The 13,529-nt window shown below is 40.3% G+C and overlaps 1 pseudogene; it reads right to left on the reverse strand.

The window, feature by feature from the left end:
• Window positions 1-878: 878 nt before the first annotated feature.
• Window positions 879-7,515, reverse strand: LOC131775442 (amine sulfotransferase-like; annotated as a pseudogene).
• Between the last annotated feature and the right edge of the window lie 6,014 nt (window positions 7,516-13,529).

Raw genomic sequence — 13,529 nt, forward strand, 5'->3', positions numbered from 1 at the left:
ATTGAAATGAAATTTAATTAATTGAAAGATCTTTCCCTCAAACATTCGTCACTCTGCAAATGCAGACTCCTCATTTTGACCACGAGACTAGAATGACGTAAGTTGTTTGGTGATTGGTAAGTTAACTTATTTTGGTAAGTTATTTGGTAATACAAGTTGATAGGGCAATTGGCTATGGCGGACGCTCTCCATGTGGCTCCGCTTATTTCGTTTCTCATGACGCTATTTTTTGCCAACGTGTTGCTGAAAAGCCCAAGAAATGATATCATCTATCAGAGGCCATTCGCGAATGGTCGTATCGTCTTGGTCGCTACATTCCCAAGGATAAGTCACCGAAAGTTCGACAAATCTGGAAAATCGATGCTTCGCCATCACTACTCTACCAGAAAATATCTATTCGCTCTTTTCCTTCTAATGTCTAACGACATTCAACTGACCCCTGGGCCTCTCAATTCCTTGACTCTCAAATCATGCAGTCTAAATGCCCGTAGTATTGTTAACAAGAGAACTGAGCGGCAAGCTATGGTCGTTACAAAGGAATTAGACATCATCGTTATAACCGAATCACGGCTGAACCCTGATATAGTGGATCAAGAAGTCCTGTCATCTGATTATAATATCTACCGAAGAGACCGCCAGGAAAAGGTGGTGGTGTTTTGTTAGCTCTAAGGGATAACATTTGCTGTTATAGACGTTGTGACCTCGAAACGGACTGTGAAATCCTTTGGTGTGAAGTCCATTTCAATCCCTGCTCAACATACCTTATTGGAGTATACTACCGCTCTCCTAGCAGTGATATGGCCTACCTAACTAAACTTGTCCAATCCCTAGAAAAATATTCACCATCATCTAATATCCTTTTGCTTGGGGACTTTAATCTACCGAATGTTAACTGGAACCTTGTAGCTCATTGGTTTAAACGTTACAAAAGCTCGTGGTCGGGATGGGATATCAACACGTATGCTTCGCGAGGCTGCACCAACTATATCAGAGTCCTTGACAAATTTATTTAACTTTTCACTCCAATCTGGCACCTTGCCTGTGGAATGAAAATCTGCTCAAGTCATTCCATTTTGAAAAAAGGCTAAAAAGATCTCGTCAAGAATTATCGTCCTATCTCTCCTACAAATCTGCTTGTAAAGACCCTCAAAAGACTGATGTATAGTCGCATTTTTGGATTTATTGGATCAAATAATCTACTTAGTAGTCATCAGTATGGCTTTCCTCCTGGCTACTCCTGTACCTCTCAGTTGATACACCTTTTCCATGAATGGGCCAAAGCACCAGATAAACGCCTCTCTACCGATGTGATATTTCTGGACTTCGAAAAGGCCTTCGATTCAGTTCCTGACGACCGCCTTCTACTCAACTAGAACGCTTTGGTATTACTGGCTCTATACTTTCCTGGTTATCCAATTTTCTCCGAGGTCGATCTCAACGTGTTGTGATCGAGGGCTGCCAATTTGACAATCAGTAACAGGCAATCAAGAAAAAGTCATCAGTATAAACTCTATAACCCTTTTTTAATCATAATATATTATGTATGTTACTATTTAAATGAAGTTGTTATAAATAAAATTTACGACTGTCACAGTTTGAGACAGATGATAACTTTCATAGAGCCCATGCAAAGCATAAAATTCTGATGTGTCACAGTTCAAAGTCCAACTCAAGTTACCAACCACACCCTTTTGAAGAAGCTTTGGACCATCTTCCTTGCCACGTAAGAAGTAACTTTGAACATTCTTCATCATTCCTTTAAAAGTGCACTGCTCTGCAATGAGACTGACCAGATCATCTGACAAAGGCTTGTTAAGGTAATCAGCAATTATACGAACATTGGACAGGAGATCCTGAGAAGTATAATCACTCATTCATTCTCAATCCATCTTTTAGTACAGATACCTAGTATCTCATGATCTGCTACAACTATAGCACAAACTCTCCCTTTTTCCCATATCAGGCTGGCCAAACCAGCTGCAGAAAGGAGGGTAAATGAAGATGGGAATGTTCAACTTATCCTTGTTTTCAGGTTCAGGGAAACAGCTAGCTGAGGTGTGGTTAAAGTATGGAACATAAAATGTATTACTCATAACATCTGAGCATGCCATGCAAATGTGCAATAGAACTGAAATAGAGTAAAAGCAACTAAAAGTGTAACTTAACCATCACAACAGACACCTAAATTGCTCCTCTTTTAGAGTTCACCAAAATAGACGGATCAAAGTAGCATGACCCTGGTAGTTAAGAGACAATGAAGCTTAAAGTAGGTTCATAAAATACATGTCATTGAACAGTTTGAGCAGTTAAAAACATCTCTGATTTAATCATTAGCTGTATCACTATGGAATACAATTTTGCTTCCCTGAATCAAATGGTGTATTGTTAAGTATCTCCATTCCCATTTTTACCAGTATCTTTCATTAGATAGATGACCCTTCATGTTAGATAGCTGTAAACTGTTTCAAAGTGTTTGTTATTTGTCATATTAGGGAAGGGAGAGGGGAGGGCCGGGGAATTTTGGTTTTTTTTTTCAAAAAAAAAAGTGTTGGCCATACCTTGCGTTTTAGTAAAAAAAAAAAAAAACTCCTGACCCCCCCCCACTTTTAGGTGACTGACAAAACTACGACCTTCCCCTCACTACCATAAGTTCCATGCTGTAGAAACCTCATAAATGCTGAAACAAAGAAAATGTGAACAATCAGTGTAGGATATTTACATTTAAAAGCTGAAGTTTGAATATGGTATTACAAACTTTGAGACTTTGTAAGTCCTCCTCCAGCTACACCAAATTCATGACCCTATCCCCATTACAGGGAACTTCCCAACTTTGACTACCTACCAGGTATGAAAACGTCTACGAGTGGCCGCAAACCTGATAAATATCAGCCTCGAGCTCAAATTAAACAGATGTTTCAAGAGGGTAAGCTCAAAGCAGGGGATAAAAAGGCAATCAAAGAGTTTTCTGAAAAATACATTGCTTCAGAAAAGCTTTTTGCAGATTATATTGAGCTTCTAACTGACATTGAAATGAGAAAAGATAAGCTGCCAACAGATAATAACAGGAAGCGTGCAGAAAGAAAGCAACAGGAATACAATAACATTGACTGGGAAGATCTCTATCACCGAAACCAGTTGTCATCCCTTAGAGTTGGCGAACTCAAACTTTATTTTAATCATCACAATATTACATTTAAAGGAAAGAAAGATGAGAAAGTGAGGGTGGTGAAGGCACATATTGGCAGTAAGATTTTTACTTCTATTGTACAGGACTGTCAGAACAATATTCAGCCAGCCTCTGACTCAAATTCAGAGTCTGACAGTGACAGTGACATGGTGGAGTGCATGGTGCAAATAAATGACTCTGGAGATCTGGCAGCGAATAGTCAACAGGGGCAAGAAGCTGAAGAAACAATACCTGAGTCTGGTACATCTTGATACAAACAGAAAAGCACACAAGTCCTACAAGAAAACTATGTGCCATGAATAATATACATGTACATATGTAACCCAGAACCTAGAATAAAACACCAAATTAAATCAAAGTAAGTGAAAAGAAAAACTTAATCTTTAAGAAAAATGAAGAGCAACATCACGAAAATCCTCATTTAAAAATTCTGAAAAGATGTGTAACCTTCCCTTGAATATCTAACAAAGAGGTATGACCCTCCCCTTTTGGTGCTCACTTTCACTAATGATCCTCCCCTCTGAGGCCCCAGCCCTCCCCCCCCTCCCCCAACCCCAAGAAAAAATGTACCTTCCTTTAAAAAAATACAAACCGCAAAATACAAAAAAATGAGAGAGAGTTAACTGTATGGTGGAAGCTAAACTCTAGCTATTGCATTAAAGACATTTTAATTTACTTAATTGCATTATCTGACTTTAATGTTTGCTTCCCAGGAGTAATTACGGACATCTTTCAAACTTTTCTCATACATTTAACATCTGTTGGAAAAGATGAAATGTTCATATAATGACTACTTTTGTTTATTCATTAAGTTTTGAAAATGTGTTTTTCTTATAATTGTTATTCCAATTTTTGTCGTCATTTTTATTGATGTTACTGTTGTTACTTGAATATTTTGCACTTATGGAATCCAATGAAAAGCTGGACTCACAATGCTTTAATAAACTGCCAGAGTCATCCACTGAGAAGCTGAGGGTAAACATAATTTGAATGCACATACCTTTTGAAGATCTTCATATTTAAGGAAAAGAACATTAGGATCATGTCTGTGCTCCCACCATTCAAGAACATGATTACTCCACTGGCTCCACATGGCTAAGTAATGAATTAAAATATAAAATAGATAAGTGACACTGAAGTTAATTCCTCAGAAAATAATCCCTGTCAAATCAAATTTCATACCGTGAAACCTCCATTCCGAACTACCTTCGGGACCAGGGCAAGTGTCCCCTGAATCTATGGGTCTCCTGAAAATAAAGGTTAGGTTGGGGTCGGCTAATATAGTAATTTAACTAGCCCAAAAAATAGCATTATTTTTTTTATTATTCTGGCTTGGAATCTGCTGAAGTCTTTCTTTCAAGGAGCTAGATTATGTATGAAAAACCATCTACATTTAGGGAGAATGAGGGTCTGGGCCATTATGTTTGCACATGGAGCTGTACATTGGCAAATTCCTAAAGCCAAACACAAATGAAGGAACAACTGGAATTACTGGAAGACTGGTTGTAGGTTGGAAACTATATGAAAATATATCTTCTACTGTGACACAAATACTTTAAATTGGTAAAATGGCTCAAAGAATAAATTGAAGGAACTGGTTTCTACAATGTTGCTGACGCTAAGCAGTCTAACTTATACCTTTTTTCCTCTGGCCTACAGCTACCTAAGTTTAAATTATAAAATTTTGTAAAAAATTAAAATTTATCAGACAGTAATCACCTAGTAAGTGTAAACAAAACTGTGAAAGGTAATGTGCTTACTTTTGTCCTCAATAAACAGCTTCACGTAATTTTTCCATGATGCATTCAATCCTGTAGAGGATCCAAGGCTTTTCACAAATTTATAGCTTGAGACTGCTGCATCTTTGGGATTGCGAGCAATGTAAATATATTTACAGCCTGTGTTGTTGTTTTTAGCCTTAGGGATGGTTTCATAAGAGAGGTGGGTCTTTAGAAGACAAGGGCTTGGTAAAATTTTAATGTCAGGCTGGGTTGAATTTGGATTGGTTGCCTGTTCCACGAACGGGATACGATCTTCAATTTATCATTGTTGATTTCTCCATTGTCATGAATCTACCAGACAATTTCTTGAATCCAGGTAGTCCCTTAACAAATACAGAATTTAATCAATTTGATACTTCACATTGCTCATTACAGCATGGCCATAGAAACCTCACAGTATTCAGTATTAAACTGAATGAAAGAAAAAAACGTTGACAATGAAATGAATAAAAACAAAGACAGGCATATTTTGGCTATATCGTTTTGAATGACCTGAGCACAGATTTAGACAATCTCCGAAATCCAAATGTCAATATGGTGGGAAGATGACACTTATTTATACGCCCACATGGAGAAGGGAAATGTAAAGGTGGACTAACTTGCCTAAAAAAACTACACAATGAAACTCAGGTCAATGTTTTTCAAATGGACCTTAGATCTTAGAGTCCAGACAACTAGCCATCAAGCCATCATGTCTGGCTGCTTCACCCTGATATGAGTATGATGGAAACTGTCTATCTTAATTTGGTTCATATTTTATTTGGTATAACAAATAAATAATTTATCATAAAGTTCCATTAGGTAAAGGGGAAACTTTATGAAATCTTATTTATGACAAATTTTATTTACTTCAAATAATCTTATTTATTAAATCAGGGTTTTCATTTACCCTTGAAGTAGAAGGGCACTGCCTTGTGAGTAGGTAGGTACACTGTAAAATTGAGGGCCGAAGGCCCAAACCTCTAGGGGGGTCTGGGGCAAACTTTTAAAAACTTAAGTCTCCCAGAAACGCATTCTTCTGCAATTTGATAAATAAATCTTCCTGGAGTGACGCATACTTAACCTAATTATAGTAAAAAAATAATGGTACTCTGGGAGAATTTGTTTATTTCACTACACAACTATAGCTACATCAAAACACTGCTGTTGTTGTCAGAACTTCCTTTCTTCTTACAGTTACAAGTTATCTTTAACTTATAAACTGATAAAGAGTGAAACTGACAACACTTTTTTGTAGTTTATGAAAACTCAGAGTGAGAGCCGTAATCATTTACGTCAATTCCTTTCGTCACCATATACCACCCTGCAGTTAAACATTTAAAACAAGTATTGATGGAACACAGGAGTCTGATACACAATCAGCCCTTGCTGAAAACAATTTTTACAAAACCTAAAGTACGAAACGAAAAAAAGGAAATCGTCATGAAAAAAATTATCAACCTCAACTAAATATTAACTCTTCCCTGTAAGTTTAAAACCTTTTTTTCTGCACTTATTTATCAATTACTTGCCATCACATTGTGGAAATAAAATTTACTCTGACGAGAAAGGCACTGTGCGATAAAAGGGACCTTAAGCAAACCGCGACGGCAACGAGGACATGGAAAAACGAAAGATACAATGGGCGGCAATTTAAGGTAAACATGGAAAGTTGTGAGCCAGCTGATGAGGAAGAACTGCCTACTTTTTCTTTGGGAATGGAGTTTTTAACTCCCCAAAAAGAACGAAAAGGAAAAGAAAACAAAGAACAACACTGCTGGTGTCTTAACCGTTTCGCAAACCATCGGGTTGAAAATGTTATAAAACAATTGGTTCGTACGTCACTGTGCGTCCATCGAGATATGAAGCACGTGGGAAATTTGGAGAGCACGAAAGATGCGTAAGAGTTGCTCAGAGCTCAGAAATGTACAAACGCACGTGCTGAGCTATGATTCTGCCCATTATACCTTTCGTTTTTCCATGTCCTCGTTGCCGTCGCCGTCGTGGTTTGATTAAGGTCGCTCTTAACGCGCAGCGCCTTCTCGTCAGAGTAAATTTTATTTCTACAATGTGATGGCAAGTAATTGATAAATAAGTGCAGAAAAAATGTTTTAAACTTACAGGGAAGAGTTAATATTTAGTTGAGGTTGATAATTTTTTTCATAACGATTTCCTTTTTTTCATTTCGTACTTTAAGTAGCCTGGTACTTTGTTCAAAGTAGACGGGTGCCAGTACCCGGGACCCGGCTCCTAATAAAGACCCAGATTATATCCCACGTTTACTCATTGGAAGCAAACATTAGAGTCAGATTGACCGCTATCTGACTCAAAGGGTCATCTTTCTTATGAAAGATACAAAAAAAACGTTGTCAGTAGACACAACTCATCTGATTTGGGATAGCTTACAACGAACACATCTTCCAGTCTGGTCTGAAAAGCAGTAATAACATCATGAAGCAACTGAGGATCAGGGACGAAATATGCAGGAATTCTTAATCTCAAGATTTCAACAATTTTATCTGAAGTCCACTCTCCTTCACTTTCCTGAAGAACCGAAAAAGTAGACATGGTGTCCCTCCAGCACGAACGATGAACGAATTTCAAAATTCACTTCTGCAGGCCAATGATTGAAATTTGAAGAGGCTCAGATAGCAAGGCGCATTTTGTTGAGCATATCATGTAAAGTTTTAGTTTGATACGAGAAACCGCTGACATGCGCCTTTGTCGGCAACCGCGAAAGAATAGAGGCAGGAAAAATACGTCAGAAAACATCAATAGATCGAGTATTTGAGACAACTTTTCTTGTCATTTTTCCCGCTGTAACTTAGATGGAAGCGGCAAAGTCTTAAAATTGTTGTGTGGTGTATGGAAGGAAGTCATTTTCAAAAAGCAAAATATTGTACAAACGACTTCGAGTCTTGTCTTGGGATTGTTTGGGCGATCGTTGTAGATGTTATTTGTGAAGGATGCAAGAGGCCTGTTGAAGAGCACAAACGAATTGAATAATACACTTTTATCGTGTCATTGCTATCTCAACTTATCCTTGATCATTTGAAGTACTCACCATCCTTTGAGCGTTTTTTAGAGCTTCAACTGTACTGCTAATGTAATGTACTTCCAATTTTAGCGAGATGTTTATGTTTTGTTTCAAAAGTTTTTTCAAGTGAATCACCACTAGCGGGGCCGATTAGCAAAAGAAAAAGGGTCAAAGTCGAGTGATCAATGATGTGGGGAAACTGTGAATTAAACCAAGTACTAGTTTGGGCTTCCAGTTGTAATATGAATAATTTACTGAATCAATTATTTTGAAATTCCAATAAAAATCACATTCTTTTTATCATTTCGACTGCACAACAAAATCGTATACACTGTTTGCAACCTTATTCTCTAACCCCATAAATTACGAGAGTTATGTGACGATTCGATGGTCTGAAAAGACTTATTACATGCTAAACAATAAAGAAACAGTAAGGCTGATATTTAACAGTGAGGATAAAAAACAAAATATTTCCAAAAGCCTTTTTTTCCTGGGAACAAGACTAAATGAGGTCAGATTTAACTAATATGGAGAGGTTGGTAAATCTCTTCAGGAAAACGGATGATTTCCATCTATCAGATTTTAGAGAAATGAGACAATCTCAAAAGGGGACTTTTGCATTGCATATTTTGCAGTAATAGGCATCAGCTTTGATGCCTATTTGAGGAAATTTATAGTTTTCTAGCCAGGGGTTTGGCTGTGCCAATTTTATGGCAGTCAAATCATATCTCAGACACTTTGAGAAATTTTATAGCTCTCACCAGGAAGCTCAAACACTCTTAGGGAACATGACAATATTTCACCTGATCACTCCTCCTGTTCTTTTCCAATGAAATTTGGAAAAAAAACTTTCAAAAACTTCATTGGTAATTTTACAGTTGCAAAAAAAGTGTAGACACAAGTTGCATATAGCATAAGCTAGTCGAGGCAAGTTGCCTGGAGAAAACAAAAGATTGATAATTTATACCAGTAGTAAGCTTCTGGTACTAAAGACAATCTCTTGAACACCAGCTTTTCACAGTAAATGTTGCACCTATCCATTCTGTCAATAGTACCAACTATATGTAGAGGGGTCACTTCACATCTCACTCAACAGCAAAGAACATAAAAGTTAATTCGTTCATGACAACTTCCTACGAGCTCAGAGCTGATTTGGGCTGGGGCCTTGGTTAGCACCCGATTCGCTCGTAATTAACCGCTTACATGCGGATTTAATTAGCATCAAATTAACGCATACAAGCGGTCAAAGTAGGGCCTATTTACCTATAGTGAACCTGTGATGTATGAGATTAAATATTATTATCGCAGCACGCTTCGCTGACCCCATTGCTTGGTCTTTGTACCCTGCACAACGTGGATCATTAGGTTATTGCGCGTCTGACCTTTTTACTTTACAATGGAAAGGCAGTCCCGATTAGTTTATTCAGAAGAACAAAAGGAAGTGCTGACCACGTTTTTCAACGAGGGAATGACTTCCACCAAGAAAGCGATGTGCGACAAAATTCGTGCATGTGCCACAAGAGTGGGCATTTCAGAAGACCAAGTGAAGGTAGTTTAAGCTCCCACGGCCTTGATTAACATTCATTTTATCCCACGCACCAGGATAATTAATTTCCTGTACTAAATTTCATGTATGTATGTTGTTAAGAGTTTCAGGCCATTTGAAGGTAGTGTAATTTAATTTTTCTGATCTTTTGACCTATTCTGTTACCAACCACGTAGATTTAATTGCGATCTGAGGACATCTTTCGAGCATTTTTCTAATTTTATTACACACAGGCTTTATATGAAGTTACAGTGTAAGGTTTTCGCCGGCCAGTTTAGTCCTAATTCTGCGTTGTCCATAGCTATAGCCTTTCACAAATGATGTGAAAGCCGTTTTATGTCGAAAGAAATTAAATGAAGCATGTGTTGTACTTTCTCTCCATCTAAATAGAAATAACATGGAACGACAAGAAACCACAAAAACGATCTTAAACCACCTAAAAGCATTTTAAACTACCTGAAACCACCTAAAAACAGACAAACCATCTTAAACCACGTAAAACCATCTAAAACTACCTACGATCGACAAAGAGAGTTCTCCGAGTACCGCATTGATAGTTTGCTCCTCTGGAGACCTCTGTAATCAATTTCAATTTTTGGGACCCCTTCACACGTTTCGTACCGCTTTCTTGTACTGAATGAAAGTTCTCTTACTTCACATGAAAATGTAATTAACTGGGTGTCACGTCCGCAAGCCAGTACATGCAGTGGAGGATTCTGACTTTGACGAATATGTCGCCTGTGTTGATGTCAAGGAGCACGTCTGTGCGGTGGAAAATCCTGATCGTAAAGACAAACTGCTTGCGGTAATGCTATTAAATGGTCATAGAGTCCCATTCCAACTGGACACTGGTGCAACAGTGAACATCTTACCTGAAGAGTCTTTCAAAGAAGTATATGGTGAAGGCAGCCTATCCCTGCTGGACAATGCGGACGTAACTCTTGTTATGTACAACAAAACTGAGGAGAAGCCGATTGGCAAGAAACGTGTCCAAGTTGTGAATCCCAGAAATGGAAGAAAATACAGTGCGGAATTTGTAGTTGTAAAAGGAAAAGGCAATCCTCTGCTTGGCTTACGAGCCAGTGAGCAAATGCAACTCATCTCTGTGGTCCGACAAAACATCATGTCTATTCAGTCTGAAGAGCCTTCGCAGAGCAAAACACCACTTACAGCAGAATCTATCCTCAAAGAACAAGCTGATGTATTCAGGGGAGAAGGAAAGTTAGAAGGTGATCTCCACCTTGAAATTGACCCGAACGTACCGCCAGTTCAACTCCCAACAAGAAAGGTGCCAATCGCCATTAAAGAAAAGCTAAAAGAGGAACTGGATCGTTTGGAAGGCCTTAACATCATCACACCAGTAAATGTTCCAACCTCCTGGATATCAGCAACTGTAGTCACTTTGAAGAAAAATGGCAATGTCCGACTGTGTGGACCCCAAACCACTTAACCAAGCCCTTAAACGCAATCACTACCCGCTGCCGACAATCGAAGATGTCCTTCCTGAGCTCTCAAATGCGAGGTGCTTTACTGTGTTAGATGCCAAAAATGGGTTCTGGCACGTGTCCTTGGACGAGGAGAGCAGCTATGCAACCACATTTGGTACTCCGTGGGGAAGATACAGATGGCTCCGAATGCCATTCGGCATCTCACCAGCCCCTGAAGAATTCCAGCGAAGACTGGATCAGGCATTAGCAGGACTGAACGGATGCAAAGCGATCGCTGATGACATCCTCGTATTTGGATGCGGAGCTGATGATGATGAAGCGGTAAGAGACCATGATGAAAAACTCATTGCTCTTCTCCAACGCTGCCGAGATAAAGGCGTAAAGCTGAACAGGGAAAAGCTGCAGCTAAGGCTCAAGGAAGTCGCGTACATGGGCCATGTGCTCTCCGCTGACGGGCTACAACCTGACCCTGAGAAAGTCAAGGCAATCAGAGAGATGCCAACACCAACTGACAAACAGAGCATCCAACGCCTCTTAGGGATGACTAACTACCTGCAGAAGTTTGCCCCGAGACTTTCAGAGATCACGACTCCCCTTCGTGAGCTCACTAAGAACGACAACGAGTTCCTTTGGGATGACCAAGTTCATGGTGCAGCCCTGGAAGAGACGAAGAGGATCCTTTCTACAACTCCAGTCCTAAAATACTTCGACCCAGGTGCCACGCCCACACTACAGTGCGATGCCTCTATGCATGGCCTGGGAGCATGTCTAATGCAAGATGGACATCCAGTCGCATATGCGTCCAGGTCCCTGACCCCCACAGAGGTCCAGTATGCACAAATCGAAAAGGAGCTATTGGCCATAGTATTCGCAATGGAGAAGTTTGAAACCTACCTGTATGGTAGGAAAGTGCTGGTTGAATCTGACCACAAGCCTTTGGAAGCGATCTTCAAGAAAAGCCTCCTAAGCGCACCAAAAAGGCTACAACGCATGCTTCTTAGACTCCAACGCTATGAGTTTGAAGTTTCTTACAAAAGGGGACCCTCCCTGCTTATGGCTGATCCCCTGAGTCGTGCGTATCTGTCGCTTAAAGAAGCCCCTGAGGACCAGGAAGACGTCATGACAGTCTCAGAAACAAGGTCGCCAACAGAGATAGAAGCAGAGCAAGTAAACATGCTACAGTATCTTCCAGTGAAAGATGAAACCCTCTGTCAAATCCAAAACCTTACTCAAGAAGATGCTATTCTCAAGACCCTCGCTGGCGTCATTAAACAAGGCTGGCCAGAAAGTAAGCTCCGTCTCCCAACGGAAGTTCAAGAGTACTTTCCTTTCAAAGAAGAGCTCACACTTCAAAACGGAGTTATTTTCAAGGGAGACCGTGTTGTCATACCATTCCAAATGAGAGCTGAGCTCAAAAGGAAGCTACACTCCAGTCATCTGGGAGTACAGGCATGCCAGAGACGAGCAAGGGAAGCTTTCTACTGGCCTGGCATGTACAAGGAGATTGAAGAATATGTCTCCCAGTGTGCAGTCTGCAATACATACCACCAAGGGCAGCAGAGGGAGCCCATGATCTCACACCCAGTACCATCAAGACCGTGGCAAGTCCTTGCTGTTGACCTCTTTGAGCTCCGGGGCCAGGATTACCTTGTCACTACTGACTATTACTCAAATTTCTTTGAGGTCGACAAGCTTGTTACTAAGACATCGAAAGAAGTAATTGAAAAGCTCAAGCCTCATATGGCCAGACATGGAATTCCGGACAAGATAGTAAGCGATAATGGCCCCCAGTTCAGCTCGCAGGAGTTTAAGAAGTTCAAAGACTTATATGAGTTTGATCATGTTCCAAGCTCTCCCACTTACCCGCAGTCAAATGGCAAAGCGGAAAACGCGGTAAAGACTGCGCAGCGAATCATGCTTAAGGCCTTAGAGGCTGGCAGTGACCCTTACTTGGGATTCCTTGACTTCCGCAACACCCCCACTGAAGGACTAGGAACATCTCCAGCGCAGCGTCTCTTTGGCCGCCGTACCAAAACACTCCTGCCTACCGCTGGCAGACTCCTGACACAACCCGAATTTGACACCACTTCCCAGCTTCTTCATGCTCAGAAGAACAAACAAGCCTTCTATTACAACAATGGCACTAAAGAACTTCGGCCACTTGAACCAGGGAGCACCGTTCGTATCCATCCACCCAAGTATAGGCATCAATGGACACAAGCAACGGTTGACAAACAAGTTGGTGTACGTTCCTACCAAGTAATTACTGACGACGGAAGGGTGTATCGCCGGAACCGCCGACACCTGCGTCTCACAGCTGAAGTTCCAAAACAATCACTTCCTGACATTGAGGTATCTAGCTCCGATCCTGGTCCCCTGCCCCTGACCAACGTTGAACAGGTACCACCAGTAGCTGAATCAATGCCCCAAGAGGTGGCCAAGCCACAAGCAGCACCAGGCCCTCCACCTGATGACATACCAAGTCCTGAAAGATGCAGCTCCCGGAGAAGAGTCCTACGAAGACCAGCATACCTCAGTGACTATGCATGCT

This window comes from Pocillopora verrucosa, chromosome 3, assembly GCF_036669915.1.
Source record: "Pocillopora verrucosa isolate sample1 chromosome 3, ASM3666991v2, whole genome shotgun sequence".
Classification (NCBI taxonomy): domain Eukaryota; kingdom Metazoa; phylum Cnidaria; class Anthozoa; order Scleractinia; family Pocilloporidae; genus Pocillopora; species Pocillopora verrucosa.